Consider the following 18,809-nt stretch of genomic DNA (forward strand, 5'->3'; position numbering starts at 1 on the left):
CACCTGAAATCATCTCATTTATTTATTTGAATACTTTAAAAATCCCTCTCTTTCACACTCATCTAAAACTCCATGGTCACTACCCTACCTCTGGTGCCTGCTATATAATAGGTATTTGATAACTGCTTTTTTTTTTTTTTTTTAACTTATGTCTCTGCTGGGTATTCATTGCTGTTTGTGGGCTTTCTCTAGTTGTGGTGATCAGGGCTACACTTCATTGTGGTGTGTAGACTTCTCATTTTGGTGTGTAAACTTATTGCAGTTGCTTCTCTTGTTGCAGAGCATTGGCTCTAGGTGCGTGGGCTTCGGTAATTGGGGTATAGGGGCTCAGGAGTTGCTGCTCCTGGGCTCTAGTGCATAGGCTTAGTAGTTGTGGCTTAAGGGTTTAGTTGCCCAAGGCATGTGGAAACTTCCTGGACCAGGGATTGAACTTGGGTCCCCCCCCTGCACTGGCAGGTAGATTCCTATCTACTGGACCACCAGGGAAGTCCGATAACTACTTATTAAATAAATTACTGTGTGTTGAGGGCTTCCCTAGTGTCTTGGTAAAGAATCTGCCTGCAATGTGGGAGACCTGGGTTTCATTCCTGAGTTGGGAAGATACCTTGGAGGAGGGCATGGCAACATACTCCAGTATTCTTGCCTGGAGAACCCCCATGGACAGAGGAGCCTGGGGGGCTGCTCTGCCCATGGGGTCACAAAGAGCCAGACATGACTGAGTGACTAAGCACACACATTGTGTGTTGAAAGATATTCAGTGCACTACTTTAGAAATATATGTATCTATTTCTCAACTCAACTTGATGAAACCTCCACAAAGGCTATATCTACCAGCTTTAGTAAATGCCTTTTTACTAGATGGGATCAATATATGTTTAGTAAAGAGTATGGACAGAGTATAAAGTTCCAGGAACACTGGTTAAAAACAATGGTGGTTAAAAACCCATCAGTATTAGATTTTAGCAACAGCGAAGAGCTGAGTCATTTGAAAAGACTCTGATGCTGGGAAAGATTGAGGTCAGGAGGAGAAGGGGATGACAGAGGATGAGATGGTTGGATGGCATCACTGACTCAATGGACATGGTTTTGGGTGAACTCCGGGAATTGGTGATGGACAGGGAGGTCTGGCATGCTGAGGTTCATGGGGTCGCAAAGAGTCAGACACGACTGAGCAACTGAACTGAACTGAACTATTGTTCTCACTGCTTTCTGCTTTTTTATTGCAGTATAATTGATAATGGTGAGATGCACACATCTCGTATATAGTTGATATGTTTTGACAAATATATACACCCATATAACTCACTGACTGAGATATATAGAACTTTACATCATTCCAGAAACTTTCTCTGTACCATCTTTTAGTCCATTCACCATTGCTTCTCCCCTCAAAGCTATGGCTGTTCTGAGTTCTGTTCCTATTAGGTTAGCTTTGCTTCTTTTTAAACCTTATATGAAAGAAATAATACAAAGGTACACTTTTATGTTTGGCTTCTTTTGTACAATACATCTGTAAAATTCATCCAAGTTGTTATGCATATCAGTGATGCAGTCCTTTTTATTGCTGAGTAGTATTTCACTGTATACTATGACTTATCCAATTTCCTGTTGATGGAAACCATTTGGATTGTTTCCACTTTGGAACTATTATGAGTAAAGCAGTTGCAAACCTTCCTATATGAATCTTTGTGTACATACATCTTAATTTCTCTGGACAAATATGTGAAAGCTTGTGTAAGTGTATGTGTAAATATATGTTTATCTTTATAAGAAACTGCCAAACTGTTCTTTGAAAGTTGTATCATTTTATACTCCCACCAACAATATAAGAGAGTTATTAGTTGATCCACATAATTGCCAATATTTAGTACTGTCAGTCTTTTATATTTTAGCCATTCTAATAGGTGTGGAATAGTATTCATTGTATATTAACTAGCAATTCTCTAGTGATTAATGGTGTTAAGCATCTTTTTTATTTGCTGATTCGCTGTTTGAATATCTTTTTGTGACGTATCCAAGTACCCCAAGTCTATGGGGTCTCAAAGAGTTGGACACAACTGAGCGACTGAACTGAACTGATATTCTATGTATTGATTGCCCAAGAATTTAAAAATAGTTCATATTTTCCTAATTAAGGCTGTATTAGGGTTTCTCTAATATTAGATAAAATTATAGAATAAGAAGCAGCATTGATTTGGATTCTGAGGATCCTGAGTTTGAATGCTGGCTTTCCCCTAACCCAGTATTGTTACTCATATGAATTTACACAAGGCACACAATTCCTGTTAGCATTAGTTTCCTCAGCTGTAGAATGGGATAATAATTGCAAATATTAAATGCAATCTTATATGCCTACCAAGAGGTTGGTGCTTAATAACCATTACCTTCTCCTTTTCTATTTCTAATTATTGAGTTGTCCCCTCAAGAAAAGAACACATATAAAGATGCACAAACTCTAGAAAGTAGATTTTTCTATATTAACCTATAAAGTGTTTCTCAAACTGGGATATAGAATCTCTTGGAGTCTTAAGACAGGTTCTCAGGGGTCAGAGTTTTCTACTGGATTTTTAAAGAGAAATTATTTATATTTGGATGATTATCCTAAAATATTAAATAAGCAGAGTCTGAAACTTCTGAATAAGTTGTCTTTAGTTTACAACTAAGCATTGCCATAAAATGTCAATATAAATTTTCATTTACCTTTGAAATTTCATCTTTCTGAACTAAGGAACCATCAATGTGTCAGTGCTGTTTGGTTGGCATGTCCTACTATCTATAATAAATGGTCACAATGGCCAGTGTCTGCCACATTACTCATATTCTGTGAAGGCAAAATTTCTATTTCCCTAGTAATAATATACATATGAATAACATTTTCAATGCTTGTATTTAGTTTCTTACTTTTTTAAAGAAATCAATACTTTGGTTTCTCATCAAGAAAATGATATGCCACTGAGTACTGTACTATTTTGTAGGGGCTAATGAGAAATGAACAGAGATAAACTGAATAATATAAATGATGTATTTACACCAAGAGAAATCCAAATGCTTTCAGGACAGTCTATACAAATAAAGATTAAATGGTAATTTGAATATTCTAAACTGAAAACAGAGTGGAAGCAATCATAATAAAGCCTGATTTATGATCAATTTTGAAATGATGTAAATGAGGCAGTTTCAGTATCTAATTGCCCCTGTGAAATGCTGCATTCTCAAGCCTCATTCATGGCAAGCATGGTATGGAGCCTGTTTGAAAAACCAGGAGGCTTATGATGCCTGTGTCAGACTTGTTTCTCTGTAGAACCTGTCTGCCTTGTTTTGGGGGTGAGAGGGTAATTTTGATTATACAGTCTCTCTGTTAATCCTTTCCTCTCTTGCCAACAATTGTTGAAATATTGTCCAAATGGAGTCCCAAGAAGATGTAAACAAAACACTATGAGAAACCTAGTTCCTTCTTAGCTTTCAATTGTCTGACTATAATCTCAGGGCTGAAACTGGATAAAAAAAAGTTAAAAAAATATTTAAGAGTTTAAAACTAACTCCATATAATCTTATCTTGTTCTAAATTTCAGCAAAATTTGATTAGATGTATATTTAGTGCTGATTTCAATTCTACTGTTACACCAACTCCATGTTGAAATACAGCTTTATGGAGTCATCAATAAAGATTGCTTACTGCAGTGTTAACTAGGAGGCCTGATATCCTGAAACTACCCTATTTCATAGTCTCAGCTCCCATTTATTGTGTGCTGTGGCCACATTTCAAAAATGCTAAAATATTTTAAAAAATATGTTCCAGTATCTATAATTTGGTAGTAAACCAAGGTTCAGTTTTTTCAGAACATGCTTATGTGAATTGCATTCTCTGCATGAGTCAAAACACAGAAACAAGTTTAGTACATAACTAAATCTGAGGCTACATCTTTCCACTATCAAACCCATGAGTGTTTAGTTTCAGCCATACACATTATCTACTGCAATAAATTAATGTTCTTCATTTGAATTATATTGATTTGTAGTTGTGTATTTAATTTGTAACCAAATTTGCTTTGGTTTTACACTATGTAACAGCTACAAGAATGAGTTTACACCCAGTTTTATGTTTATACATATTTAAATAACAATGTAATAGAAGTAATTACAGCAATACAGGGAATCTAGAGAGAATTTATTTCTTTAAACGGGGTCATGTGTAAATCACCTGTGAGAAATTCTGCTCTAGTCCAAGCATCATGACTTGAAAATCACACATTTTGCTATTTCTATGCATATCTGATAATTTAAAGCCATTATAAAAAATTTCCCCTGCAGGATTTGATTTCTAGTTAACTTTCAAATTTTTTTTCTTTCTGTAGTAAAACATTTTTCCTCTTTTCAGAATATGAAGGGCTCAAACATGGTCACCTAGAAGTGTAGCCTGAATGAAGTTTACAACTTGTAGAGACATCAAGTTCATGTCATTAGAACTCTGACCATCCTTCCAACTATGAAGTGAAAGTGAAAGTCACTCAGTCGTGTCTGACTCTTTGTGATCCCATGGACAGTCCATGGAATTCTCCAGGCCAGAATACTGGAGTAGGTAGCATTTCCCTTCTTGAGAGGATTTTCCCAACCCAGGGATCAAATCCAAGTGTCCCGGGTTGCAGGCAGATTCTTTATCAGCTGAACCACAGGCTCCTCTAACCATGTATCCTTTAATAACCTGGCTGTATGGTTTCTAAATGAAGTAAGAACATGAGGGCTTTGATATATTTCTTTAAATCATAAAACTGAACATCAATTTACTATTTCTTAATAGCTTGGAAGTCAGAAATGCTTATTGAAAAGACAGGCCATTAGAAAAAAATGCATCAAAGCATATTTTATTTGTAATTGGACAATTTAACTCAACAGACTGTCATTTTTGCCTGATTTGGGGAGAGGTAAGAACGGTATATTTTATTACTTCTCAAAATCTGTGAACGAAGAGAATTACAACTATAAACACAGAGAAAGATAGGTTCAGCAATAATCCATGTAAGCTTTCTGTTCCTTTCTCTATTTTTGTCTCATCAATAACAGAAACTCTTACACGGGTTCACCCCATTTTCTTTCTGTACATCATTAAATTGGATACCAATTTTAAAACTTCTCAAAATTACTGATCTTTCACAGATTTTTACTTCAAAATATTGTGTTGTGGAATGGGTAGAACGACCATAGAAGGGAGAAAAAAGAAGCAAAATCCCACTTATTCTATAATATGCCATATGCCTTGTTAAGGGTGCCATTTTAACACAACGCAGGCAAGCTCATGCCCTTCACTTTAATTCGACATATGGAGGCTTTCACCTTTGGTCCTCAGTTCACAACGTGTCAGGCTGCGACTTGAGCAGTAGTTAAAATCAGGACGTTTAACACTAGCATTCTAGTATGTTTTACAGGTAGATCTGTCCGGCATGTTTGTATCATAATAGGGTCAGGTTTAGCGTGTGGGGAAGTACGCGGAAGCTCAAGAATGATTCTCCAGTTCAGCTCTAATACTCTAATTCTTCGAATCGATCTCTCAGGCCAAACAGCTGCGTTTCAGCGAGTCCTTCAGTGTTCCAGCGGGTTGGAGGCCAGGCTACAAGGTGGCCTCGGGGAAAGACACCTGTGAGGGGCGTGTCCATCCGTCCTGGCTGCCCCTCCCATCTCACTGACTTCTGCGCAGAATGGATTCAGGCCGGATCCACCGGTGCTAACGCTAGAGGAGCCCGGGGCATCCTAGAGTGTGGTGCTGACCGTCATTATCTAAGTTGGTTTAGTTGTTGGGAGGAATCTCCCGGAGGGCTGGACGCTAGACTTATATCAACAAAGCCTCTGAAACTGACACAAGGCTACTATGTCACGGGTGAAATATTGGTGACACGTTCCACATTTTGCTGGGAGAACCCGAGCTCGCTCCAAAATCCTAGTGACCCAGCATCCTAGTGGCCCAGCAAGGCAACCGATTCGCAAATTCTTAGGCTTGGGGAGATATCGCTTGTTCCAGGCAGGCCCCCAGGGCTGCCTCAGCCGTCGCAGCTGGGCAGCCCACTCCGCATCGCGGCGGCGTCTCGGACCGCGCGTGTCCAGCTTGCTAGCAGCTTCTCAAGCAAGCTTCGCTTGCCGCTCCCGGCATGCTCCGCGGGGCTGAGCGCCGCAGAGGACCCATCTTCCGACTTGGAGCCGGTGACAGGGCCCTTACCCAAGATGCTCCGGGCACTTATTTGCATGTCCCAGCAAGAGGCGAACTCGACAAGTTTCGCGGTCTAGCATTTGGTATTCTGACTAGAATACCAAACATGAGAGCCTTGCGCGTGGATCTGAGGATCAAATTTCCCTAAAAGTTTCAGAATCATCAAAAAGATGCACGGTTCAGGTCACCGTAACTGTAAAGAGATAAGACGCTCCGGACTTTATATATGCCGTGGACGGAGACTGAGACGTGCTCGCTTCGGCAGCACATATACTAAAATTGGAACGATACAGAGAAGATTAGCATGGCCCCTGCGCAAGGATGACACGCAAATTCGTGAAGCGTTCCATATTTTGTGCCATTCCCCACCTCCATACACTGTTTGCCGGATGAACACAAAAAACTGAAGTATTGAGAGGTAGTTTTGGAGGCTTATCCCCCGTTTGCGCTTTCCGGCGTGCCTCCCCAGAGGCCGAGGTCACCTGCAATTCTTTCCGACCGGATCCTCTGCCCCGCCAGCGTCGATTCTAGCTCGATGGCTGCCGGGCATCCCCCCGGCCAACCTCTCTCATTTCTATTAAGCTACCTAGCTAAACTTGGTGTCTGCAGTCGAATGCTTGTTTTTATTGGTAAAAATACACTTTGAGTTTTGGGCGCTGAATTTTTATATTTCCCATCACAGAAGCCACCCGGTTTAGGTAAAGCGGCATTTTGAGTGCACCTTAGAAGTCAGATAAAAACAGGCGTAGAAAACCCGTCTCAGAAAGACTTAGGAACTGGCTTGCTGCTTCTAGCCAGTGTTTAATTGATCCTGAAGCTCCAGGATCCACCGACCAACATTGGTAACAGTCCCTGATTTTGTGTAGCTCACAGTCTAAGAAAAGAGTACGAATTCCAGTCAAAAACGACCAAAGTCACAAAGTAGGCCCGAGAAATGTGTACTACTGTTGCTTACTTTCTATAGCAAGGATCCATTAACTTAGCAATAATTCACTTATTTAATAATTTAGAAATTATTTGGTAAGGACTCACTGAGCATTTCATGTGTCAGGCAGCCTTTAGTGAAGTAAGAGCCAGACCCACCTGTGCATCTGCTTTGTGTTGTCGAGGGAGACAGATCAAAAGTCGATTTCAGAGCTTTCAAGTTCTATTAAGGAAATGCAAGATATCTTATCTCCAAGATAGTGTAGAAACGACATCAGTTTAGTTCAGTCGCTCTGTCGTGTCCGACTCTTTGCGACCCCATGGACTGCAGCACGCCAGACCTCCCTGTGATCACCAACTCCCGGAGTTTACTCAAACTCATATTTGCACATAAATTTACAGATGTAACTCAGCTTCATTCTCATTTCATAGATTGCCCTGAACGAATATTTTTTATAACATTTTATAGTGAAAAAACACAATTTCAGCATTGCGTGCCCAAGGCGTTTCCTTTGTGCTGGAGGCAATATCTGAACCGTGGGGGGAAAAGCAAAATATGGAACGCTTCACGAATTTGCGTGTCATCCTTGCGCAGGGGCCATGCTAATCTTCTCTGTATCGTTCCAATTTTAGTATATGTGCTGCCGAAGCGAGCACAATATAACGACTCCCCCCACAGGATATATAAGGCACGGAGATCTTCGACTCTTTACCTTTATGGTGACCAAACTGCGCCTCTTCCCAGCGAACGCGGAACATTTAGGGAAATTTGAGTTCGCGCAGCCACTCACAAAGCTTGCACGTTTGGTGCTCTGACAAATAGACCGCAGTCGAGTTCACCTCTAGGTGGGACATGCAAATGAGCGCCCGGAGCATCTTGGGTAAGGGGTCCCGTCGAGGGCCCCAGGGCCCCCGGGTCCTGTTGCGGGAGCGCTCGGCCCGTGGAGCATGCTGGGAGCCGCGAGCGCGACAGCGGCCCTCAGAGCTGCGCGCTGCAGGAGCCCGCGGGGTAGCGGGACACGCGCCCTCCGTGAGGCGGACGCTCTTCGGAGTGGGCCGCCCGGCTGGTGCCTCAGTTTAGAGCTGGTAGTTTCCCACTTAAACTTTCTTTGATGAATACTTGGGGAAAAAAAAGAAAAGTAACCACCCATTATCACACCTCGAAAAGTTAAGGTAATTCCTTAGCATCACCTAATACTCACTCTACGTTCCAATTTCCTTGGTTGTTTAAAAGATGCCTTACAAAGAAGGTTCTGTCCTCCCACGTTTGTTTGCTTTTGCTGTGCTTCTTAGGTCTCATTAGTTTCCTAACATCCCATCTCCACTTTCCCCTCCCCCACCGCCGTTTCTCTTCATGATTCTGATTTGTTGAGCGAACCGGATATTTACACCATGAAACGTAACATTTCTTTCATTTGGCTCGTTTATCACTGATGATGTCGTTTAACTTGTTTCTCCATGTTTTTTGAAAATTTGTTGTTAGATATAAAGCTGTAATTAGATCCTGGTATAATTTACTAAGCTTTAGAGGCGCAGTGGTAGCACGTATCCTTTCCTATCGCATCTCAACAAAAGGCAGGTAATGTCTGGCAGAATCAGTTGGTTCAGGTGAGGTCACCAGCCCAAACCCTCCATTATCAAGTTTCCCATACATCTTTCACTTAATGATTTGAGAATACAGTGATGAACATTGCCCAGGTAGAGAGTCTGGCTGGCTGTTTGTCGGTTTGTTTTTAACCTTTGGCTCGTGAGCTATAAAGGATGTCAACCTAAGGCTCTTGGTACCCCAAGGAAGAAACTGAGAGAAAAAGACCAGGATGAGAAATGAGGGAAGAGTAGCATTGTCTTTTGAGTCTCTGGATCATTCAGTCCTCTCCATAGTTTGGTTACATGAGCTAATAAATTGCCTTTGTTTCTTAAGCTAGATTGCAGTCCTGTTTCTGTTTCCTCGCTACCAAGAGGCTCGTCTGGAGCCCTTCCGTGGGTCTGTAGGCCGCACTTCCCTCACACAGTCTTCTATCTTTTAGCTACGGTTTCTTGTCACCCACCCTTATTACTATTTGCATCCAGGCTGTTTCTTTTCTGGATGTTTTCTGAATGTTGTTTTCGGTCAGGTTATACATTTATTAAAGGCCTCATCCAGGAGAATAATTGTTAGAGGGGTTCAGTTAACATCTTAGATTTCCTTCCTCTCTTCTCTCCTTTCTATTACACAGTTGTCTCCACCCACTCTCCCTTCCCTCAAACTCTTGTATTCCCCTAGTCTTTTCCACCTGTATCTTTTTTTCCTCATCCTGTCCCTCCTCCATCTACGTGGAATACCTCACTAACTGAGCATGCTTACCCAGTTCACCTTATGCCTTTGCAATCACCCTCATGTTTTCATGCTACACATGTGCAACATTGAAACAAACACTATTGGCTTCTGCTAAACTAAAATATATAAGGTCTCATGATTAGATTTTGACTAAAACAATTCTTGCTCTTATCACCAGTTAAGTATGTGTCTCTAATCACTTTCTTTGGCCAGTGGGGAGGGGGGCGGTGGAGGGGGGGTAGATAGCGTTCTTTAACACATCTTTTGGAAGTTATATAGGAAACTTTTGAAGTAGGTTGCTTTTTAATTAGATAATCTTTTGTATCTTGGCACCCACTCCAGTATTCTTGCCTGGGAAATCTCATGGACAGAGGAGCATGGCGGGCTACAGTCCATGGGTTCACAAAAGAGTTGGACACAACTTAGCGACTAAACAACAAGCATGAGCAGAAAAAGGGAGTTTCAATGGGCATTTTTAGCAAATTGACTTTAGGGAAGATTGATTTAGAGGTTTTTTTCTCAGCTTATCTTATCGACAAGAGAAAAAGTTTTTATTTTTATATTCTGGAACATTAGACTGTGTTACCAATAGATGCTGTCATAATTCTAACTATCTACATTATGGATGGAATAAAACAACCATCTGTGTTTCCTTTGTGATATGTAAAACTGGTGCATCTTACAATCAGTGGCATTATAGATCCAAAGAGATGAAAAATCTTATTTTCAGAGAAGGAAACTAAGTGTGAGTTAAGTGTTTAATGATTTCCATGGGCAGTCCTGGCAGTGGTCCTACCTATCTTCTGAGACCAGATTCATTTCTTTTTCCACTGGACCGCTTGTAGTATTACTAGGTCATACTCGCCTGCAATGCAGGAGACCAGGTTTGTACCCTGGGTGGGGAAGATCCCTGGAGAAGGGAATGCCTACCCATTCCAGTGTTCTTCCTTGGAGAATCCCATGGACAGAGGAGCCTCGCGGGCTACATTGCATGGGGTTGCAAAGAGTCAGACGTGACTGAGTGACCAACACTTTCACTTCACTTTACTCTTTGCAATAACTTAGAAAAGAATAAAGACTTCAAGACTTATTTTACAGCCATATTTCTGAGTTCTTCTCATCTTACTGTAACAACTGGATAACACACACTGATAAGTGGAAAATCTACCTTTTTCTTTTTACTTGTAGAAAGGGAATATTCAGTGATATGACGCAATTGAAATGGACAAAACCTGCTAATCATTTCCTCTTTAGGAATTTTGCTCTAATTAAAAAGGAGCAGCTCAACTAAAATCCTCACATCCTCTTGAGCAGGGAATAAATGAATCACAACCTCAGTATCAGTGACCAGCTTTACCTGGTGTGAAATTGGTGAACTTCAGCTAAGGAACAGAGATTATAAACCTGGGCTGCAGTTTGTGGTCATCATGGGAGCTTTAAAAAATATCAGTGCCAGAGCCCTCCCCTGAAGGTTCTAATTTAATTGTTCTCCATTTCTCTCTCTACAAAGAATCTCATTGGAGTTCTCCTCCAGCCCCCTTCCTTTGCTATTCTCTCTCTTTTATGGCTATTCCCCCTTCCCTCACATACCCATAGACTCCTCGGAACACCTCCTAAATGCCCCACCTAGAAAGATCTCCAAGGATCTTTCAAAATTCACCAGGACTGGGTTTTATTTCTTCAGGGCTCTTCTGGCTAACCCCGTAAACGAAAATGTGGTAGAGCAGTGTTTCCCAAACTTGCCGAGTGATAGATTTCCAGAGAATTGGGCTGTGAGGATTTGACTGTTCTAGTCAAAGGATGATGATATTGTTCAGTTACTAAGTTGTGTCTTTTTGTGACCCCATGGACTGCAATATACCAGGCTTCCCTGCCCTTCACTGTCTCCCAGAGTTTGTTGAAAGTCATCTCCATTGAGTCGGTAATGCCATCCAACCATCTCATCCTCTGCCACCCTCTTCTGCTCCTGCCTTCAGTCTTTCCCAGCATCAGGGTCTTTTTCAATGAATTGGCTGTTCAAATCAGGTGGTGAAAGTACTGAAGCTTCAGCTTCAGCAGCAGTCCTTCCAGTGAATATTCAGGATTGATTTCCTTTAGCATTTACTGGTTTGATCTTGCTGTTCAAGGAACTCTTGAGAGTGTTTTCTAGCACCGCAGTTCGAAAGCATCAATTCTTCAGCCCTCGGCCTTCTTTATGGTCCAACTTTCACATTCCTACATGACCACTGGAAAAACCACAGCTTTGACTATATGCCGACATTTGTCGGCAAAGTAATGTCTCTGCTTTTTAGTATACAATCTAGGTATGTCATAGCTTTCCTTCCAAGGATCAAGTATCTTTCATTTCCATGGCTGCAGTCACTGTCCACAGTGCTTTAGGAGCCCAAGAAAATAAAATCTGTTACTGTTTCCAATTTTTCCCCTTCTATTTGCTGTGAAGTGATGGGACGAGCTGCCGTGATCTTAGTTTTTTTAATGTTGAGTTTTAAGCCTGCTTTTTTCACTCTCCTCTTTTACCCTCCTCAAAAGGCTCTTTAGTTCCTCTTCACTTTCTGCCATTAGAGTGTTATCATCTGCATATCTGAGGTTGTTGATATTTCTCCTGGCAGTCTTGATTCCAACTTGTGATTCATCCAACCTGGCATTTTGCGTGATGTACTCTGCGTACAAGGTATGCAAAAGATGATACCCAGATGATTTATATGTGTGGTTTTTGGGGAGAGCTGTGCTGGATCTTTGTTGCTGTGTGGGCTTTTCTCTACTTTTGGTGAGCGGGGGTACTCTCTAGTTGCGGTGCTTGGGCTTCTCATTGCTATGGCTTTTGTTGTGGGGCATGGGCTCTCAGGTGTGCGGGCTTCAGTAGTTGTGGCACGTTGCCTCTAGAGCACAGGCTCAGTTGTTGTCGCGCCCTAGCTTCACTGCTCTTTAGGCATATGGGAACATCCCAGACCAGGGATGGAACCCTGAGTCTCCTGCATTGGCAAGTGGATTCTTTACCACGGATCCACCAGGGGAACCCTGTGTTTAAAGGCTACTTTTAGTGAAATGAGAAAGTCACTGTGGTAAGGCTGGTGTGAGATATTTTTATGCACGGAGCCCTTTCACAGCAACTAGTTGCTTTACTTTGTAGTAGCAGATAACCTCATATTCTCCCCCTCATGTTACTGGAGGGAGGGGAGGAGAGGAGGGGAGGAAAGGTGAAAGCCTGCACAAGAGACTTATCAGTGATGAGCTTCCTTAATTTCCAAAAAACTGGCTCAAAACTCACCATTCAAAAAACTAGGATCATGTCATCTGGTCCTATCACTTCATGGCAAGTAGATGGGGAAAAAGTGGAAACAGTGACACATTTTATTTTCTTGGGTTCCAAAATCACTGAGGATGGTGACTGCAGCACTGACATATTTAATGATTAGTCACCGAACGGCAACTACAAATTTACTTATATTCACACACATCCCTGTTTCTTCTGTTTTCATGAGAGAAGTGTCTCTTGTGTGGGAAAAATTTGTGCCCAGGTGGATAACTGCATCATCTAGAATCTAGACAGTCCCTCAGGCTTATCTGATTAGAGTTATATGATTCCAAATCTATGGAAACTGTCTTAAAACTGTAAATTGTAGAAAACTGATTGTTGTTGTTTAGTCCTTAAGTCATGTCTGACTCTTTGCAACCTCATGCACTGTAGCCTGTTAGGCTTCTCTGTCCATGGGATTTCCCAGGCAAGACTACAGGAGTGGGTTGCCATTTCCTTCTCTAAGATAGCTGACAGCAAAACAAAATAATTCTTGTTTATAGACATGCAAAATCTGTCCTGACTAGTAGAAATTCAGTTGACTTCTGTCTGCCACTGTGGAAGAAGCTTGTTTTGCTTCCATTTGCAGATTCATTTCAGCATTCCTTTACTCCATATAAATTTGTGATTTTTGATTCTTCGTTTGAGCTGTTGCAATATCTACCTTGTTTCTTCGTTGATTAATACATTCAATAAAATCTTTAACACATGTTCATTTTATATCTGTATGAGAGGCATGATTTTTACTTTTTTTTTCAAATATACTTTAACATCTTGGAGATCTTCTACTGAGCTGCTAAATGGATTCACCTAACAAAACTAGGTGTAGTTTTCCCCAGAGAAATGCAACTCATGGGTTGCTTAAAGCTTAGACACATCTTTTGTTTTTTGGCTCTCAAAATGAGAGAGCCAAAATGAGAGAGGGAACTCCCATGGACAGAGAAGCCTGACAGGCTACAGTCCATGAGGTTGCAAAGAGTCAGACATAATTTAGGGACTAAACAACAACAACAATCAGTTTTCTACAATTTATAGTAACTTCGCTTTGCTCTCTGTTACTGTAATTTTAATATTGTTCTCTATTTGTGGTTTGCAGTAGTATCATTGCCCTCTCTTGGTAGCAATGATTGGTAATTTGGTGTTATGTCTAACTATAACATGTGAACGGATTGATGATTGTAGAGATCGGGTCTCTGTTGGATGAGAGACAGCAGAGAAACTAGTTTGTTACTCTTATTTGTTTGGTTATTCATTTATTTGGGCTCAAAACAACTAAGAATATTGTATTTCACCAAGGAGAACAGCTCTTTGCTATCTGAGCCAGTAAATTTTTTGTACTTCTGTGTTTACTCTTGACTCATGACTGGAATTAAACTCTGTGTTTGTATGTCTGTAATTCAAAAAAGTCTTTACATCTCATTTTATGGATGTATAACATTTTTCCAAATCCGGATGGTGTTATAAGTTGATAAAAATTTCCTAAGTTAAAGAAGTCCTGTTCTGATTGGCTTTTGAGATAAATTGGTGCCTATTTAAATATAATATTCCTATAATCTCAGAAAGTAAGGAGTGGGATTTCTGGGATTTAAAATGTACTAGATTTTAAAAAGTAAAGGATCAGCTCATTTTAAGAATTTAAGTTTGTATAATTTAGGTAAATCCTTGAAAACTATTTTAATGTAACATCCTTGAGGCAGTGTATTAGAGTGGGCTTCAGAACATTCGTGAACAGACATTTCTTTAGTGGAAGGAAGGTCAGGCTCCTCTTCTGAGAGCAAAGGGAGAGGGAGCAAGGATGAGAGCAGATGCGGGTGAGCTTTCAGGGGTGTATATGGAGTGGGAAGATTCAGGGAGATTGCTTGATGGAATTCAAGTCTGAAGGACTCTCTATTTAAGTATGTAGGAGGTGAGGGAGCCTGCTGAGAATGAAGGGGTAGCTCTGGGCAGAAGGCCTGGGGAGGGTAGCAAAAACTTGGGAAGTATTTCACAAAGTGGAGGAGTTACGCTACTGATGTACATGAAAAGATTTTCCTGGGTACCTAGGCAGAGTTGTTTTTAAAATTTTAGTAGTTACAAGTTTATTTTAATGCAAAGGTTTTTAAAAATTATAATAGTTTTGTTTTTAAATGTATATTTGGAGAAAACAATTAGCACATCAAACCTAATATTTTATGGATATTACCTATAAAGCAAAAGTACTATTTAAAAATTAAGTTGCTTTGAAGAAAGGGATTAAGTTACTATTAGCTCTGGTGCTACTTGGATACAGCAGAAATCCCAAAGGTGGTGCTCAAAAAATTTGGGAAACAATTTGGCTTAAATAAGGTATCCAATAGGGCATTTGGGAGAAGAGGAACACTGTGAGTGAAAAGATTGGTGAGTGATGGTGAGACCCGACCACCTGAAACCACAGCTTTTGGCAGTGGCTCAGACCATAATTCTTCACTGAGACGCCCTCATGCCCTCATGGGGCTGTTGCCAGTAACTGCTGAAAAACAGAATTTGCCAGGATCAAGATAAGCAACATAAACTGGCAAGTAAAACAGTCCTTTTCTTTTTTTAAAAGAAACCAAATAACTATCCATCACCTTTAATAAGAAGACTTCCAATACCAAAGATAAGTAAAATCAATCTTAAAATCCTTTAAATTGAATAAAATTAGCTATGTGAAAAACTTGAAAAAAAAAAACACAAAAAAAGAAACCAGCACAAATTTATTATTTTACAATTCTTTAGGTCAGAAGTCTGATATGGATCTCACTGAGCTAAAAATCTGTTGACAAGGCTGATTTCTTTTCTGGAAGTTCTAGGGAAGAATCTGTTTCTTTACCTTTTCAGCTTCTAGAGGCCACCTGCGTTTTTGACCTTTGGCCCCATCCATCTTCAAAGCTGGCAATGCCATCTGAGTCCTTCTACTGCCATCTCTCTGATTCTCTCCTGCTACCTTCTTCTCCCAGTCCATTTTTGAATTCAGCAACTCCTCCCCCTCTTGTTGGGCTTCATGCCTCTGGGAGAGGAGAGGACAGCATATAGAATTATGATAACTCATAGCACAGTTGTAAAGGTATGAGCTCTGCTTAGGAAACAGGTGAGAGTTGCTAACCAGGAGAGCTAGAGAAGATAATTTTGAGGTGATATTTCACCAAGTGGGCAGGGTTGATGAAAAACCATAAAAGCTCAGAAGTGTGGAAGGGCATGATCAGTAGGGGTGTATGAGATGATCCAAAAGGCCTAACTCAGATGAACTCTTCCTAGTCTTGATGGCTGAATGTTCTTCTAGTCACTAGAGCAATGCATTTTTGCTCAAATTCTAAAACATCCCCTTTAAACAGTGATACCCTTTCTAGAAGGGCTAAGGCAAGAAGCTGTTATCATTTCTTGGGTTTATTTTTAACTCAGTCTTGATGATGGATGTGGGTCCCGGGATAGAGAACAGAACTTCCCATAAGAGCAGCCAAGTATCTGAAATCTGTGGTTGTCTGTGTGGAGTATTCAAGGGAATGTCCCAGAAAATCAGAGGCCACTGATGACTTAGGGAGGGAAAAGATCAGTTCCCCAAAGGGGCTGACTCAGTGAGGACCATTCACATATTCATTCATTAAATATCTAATGAACGATGTGTCTCACTAATGTAGGAAATTCATTTGTTGGTCCACCTAATCCTTTAGTTTCTAGGTCTAATAAATTTCAAGACTCATCAGTAGAAGATGATGTTGGTGATGTTTTTATTGAACCTGTATGGCCTCTCTAGCCTTTGGCAATAGTGGTAACTGGTCAGAGAACCATAACATTTATATCATCAAAAAATTAACAGCTACAATGAAATGATTCCAAAATTTTCCCATCCTCAGAAGCATTGGCTTCTCAGAAGGAAAGTGTGAGACAATTGTCATTGGTCATGAAGAATACATGGAAACAAATCAAGGGTAAGAAAAAAATTCCTCCAGTTTTATTGAATGGAGACCCCCTGAGACTACAACTGGAGCCCATGCTGGATTTCTCCACTTCAGTTTTTCAGGAAATAAGGCCAAGACTGCAGTGTGTGTGCACGCTAAGTTGTTTCATTTGTGTCCAACTCTTTGACCCTGTGGACTGTAGTCTGACAGGCTTCTATGTCCATGGGATCCTGCAGGCAAGAATACTGGAGTTGGTTGCCATATCCTCTTCCAGGGGATCTTCCGGACCCAAGGATCAAACCCAAGTCTCTTACATCTCCTGCATTGGCAGGTGGGCTTTTTACCACTCGCTCCACCTGGAAGCCCAAAGGACTGGAGAGTGCCCACAGGTCTCAAACCACCCTTGAAAGGGTAATTGAATCATGATGCAGTCGAAGGAACTGCTGAGCTATGAAGCCCTTTTAATCCTGGTAGAATGAATATGGCAGGAGACTATTTAAGAATGAAGAGTCTGCTACTCATCATAATACTGATTTGGGGATCTCCCAGTCTGCATCATTTCCCTGTAATTGGAAACAGCCAGGGGTGGATTCTTTATCACCAGTGGTCTTGCTTACTTAACATATTCTCCAGTCTTCTTTCAAATAGCAACCCACTAAGCCAGTTAAAGGCTCTTATGCAAACTGCAAAAAACCTTTTCAGAAGGGATAGATTATTTTAATAATTTGGTTTAATAAAAACAGCTATATCTTCTCTGATTTATCAGCCTCATATATAATGCAAGTATACATTTATATTATATTTGGGTATGTTTTTTCTAAACTTATACAGGTTTACTGATCAAGTAAGCTAGCATTACTTCCATTTAATGCTTGCTTATGATAAATATAAATTTGTATTTGACCAAATTAACCCTTATTCTGATGTACTTTATTTAATTAGTATAATAATTATGTTCTGTGCTATGTCAGCTTGGAGATAAATTTCCAAGATCTTGGTAAGTTAAATCTTAGATTGACATTAGATCAGATTAAGTAATGGAAAGTCATTAAATACCTAGATCATTTGTAAGTATGATGAAAAAACAAAGTATTAATTATTAAGCATATTTAAAGTTTTTATACTTTAGGTTATTTTTATATACTACAGAAAATGTTAGTGAATATCTTCATTTCTACCGTTTTGAGAAGCGGTATATGGAATATTAGTGACTGTAGAAAGTTATGTTATGTGAATTCATGAACTCTGCTAGTCTGATTAAATGCTGGGGTGTGACAATTCACATTTTCCATGTAAAATGTTTTCTATGCAAGATAAAAGTAATTTTGGTTAAAAGTTAAAATTATTATAAATGGTTGAGACTACTCTGAGAAGCAGTAGTTTCAGAGAACTGTAACCGTGTATGTGCTCCTGTGTTTCCAGGAAAAGATGAATTTTATCCTAAATCAGCAGCATGAAATTTTTGATAATATTATGCTGTTTTTCTTTTAATCTCTCTAGTGTCTGTAATGAGGTCTCCTCTTTTGTTCCTGATGTCGTTAATTTGTGTTTTCTCTCTTATTTTCTTGATTCGTCTGGCTAGACATTTATTAATTTTATTGTATTTTGCCAAAAACTCCCACCAGTTTTGGTTTAATATATTTTTCTATTCCTTGTTCACTTCTATGTTGTTAATTTCTACTCTTTATTTCCTTCTTTCTATTTACTTAGCTTTAATTTATTCCTCTTTCTCTTGTTTCTTATAGAGGAAATTTGGATTATTAGTTTTAGACCTTTCTTCTTTTCTAATAGAAGCATTTAAACTTGCCTCTAGACAATTTTACCTGCTGTAGCTGTACCCTACACATTTTTTAAATTAAAAAATATGTATTTAAGTATAGTTGATTTACAGTGTTGTGTTAATTTCTGCTGTACAGCCAAATAACTGTTATACACATATATATTCTTTTTCACATTCTTTTCCGTTATGGTTTATCACAGGATACGGAGTATAGTTTCTTGTGCTATACAGTAGAGTCTTACTGTTTATCTATCCTATATATACTAGTTTGCATCTGCTAATCCCAAACTCCCAATCCTTCCCTCCCCGCCCAGCTGCCTTTTGGCAACCATAAGCCTGTTCTCTGTGTCTGTGAGTCTTTTTCTGTTTCATTGTTGTTGTTCAGTTGCCAAGTCATG

At 40.0% G+C, this 18,809-nt stretch overlaps 1 protein-coding gene and 2 non-coding genes across 3 annotated transcripts in view; 2 read left to right on the top strand and 1 right to left on the bottom strand.

Annotated features, from left to right (window-relative positions):
• Positions 1-6,448: 6,448 nt before the first annotated feature.
• Positions 6,449-6,555, top strand: LOC133068754 (U6 spliceosomal RNA). Its single transcript, XR_009695701.1, has one exon. It is a non-coding gene; the product is annotated as a U6 spliceosomal RNA (small nuclear RNA).
• A 1,118-nt stretch (positions 6,556-7,673) lies between these two features.
• On the bottom strand, positions 7,674-7,780 carry LOC133068755 (U6 spliceosomal RNA). Its single transcript, XR_009695702.1, has one exon. It is a non-coding gene; the product is annotated as a U6 spliceosomal RNA (small nuclear RNA).
• Positions 7,781-8,282: 502 nt separating this feature from the next.
• Positions 8,283-18,809, top strand: part of AKAP6 (A-kinase anchoring protein 6) — a 588,857-nt gene continuing 578,330 nt past the window's right edge. Inside the window, exons 1-2 of the mRNA XM_061159147.1 lie at positions 8,283-8,296; positions 12,050-12,111. The gene's annotated coding sequence lies outside the window, so the exon portion shown is untranslated. The remainder of the gene's footprint in view (positions 8,297-12,049; positions 12,112-18,809) is intronic.

Source organism: Dama dama, chromosome 13 (genome assembly GCF_033118175.1).
Source record: "Dama dama isolate Ldn47 chromosome 13, ASM3311817v1, whole genome shotgun sequence".
NCBI lineage: Eukaryota > Metazoa > Chordata > Mammalia > Artiodactyla > Cervidae > Dama > Dama dama.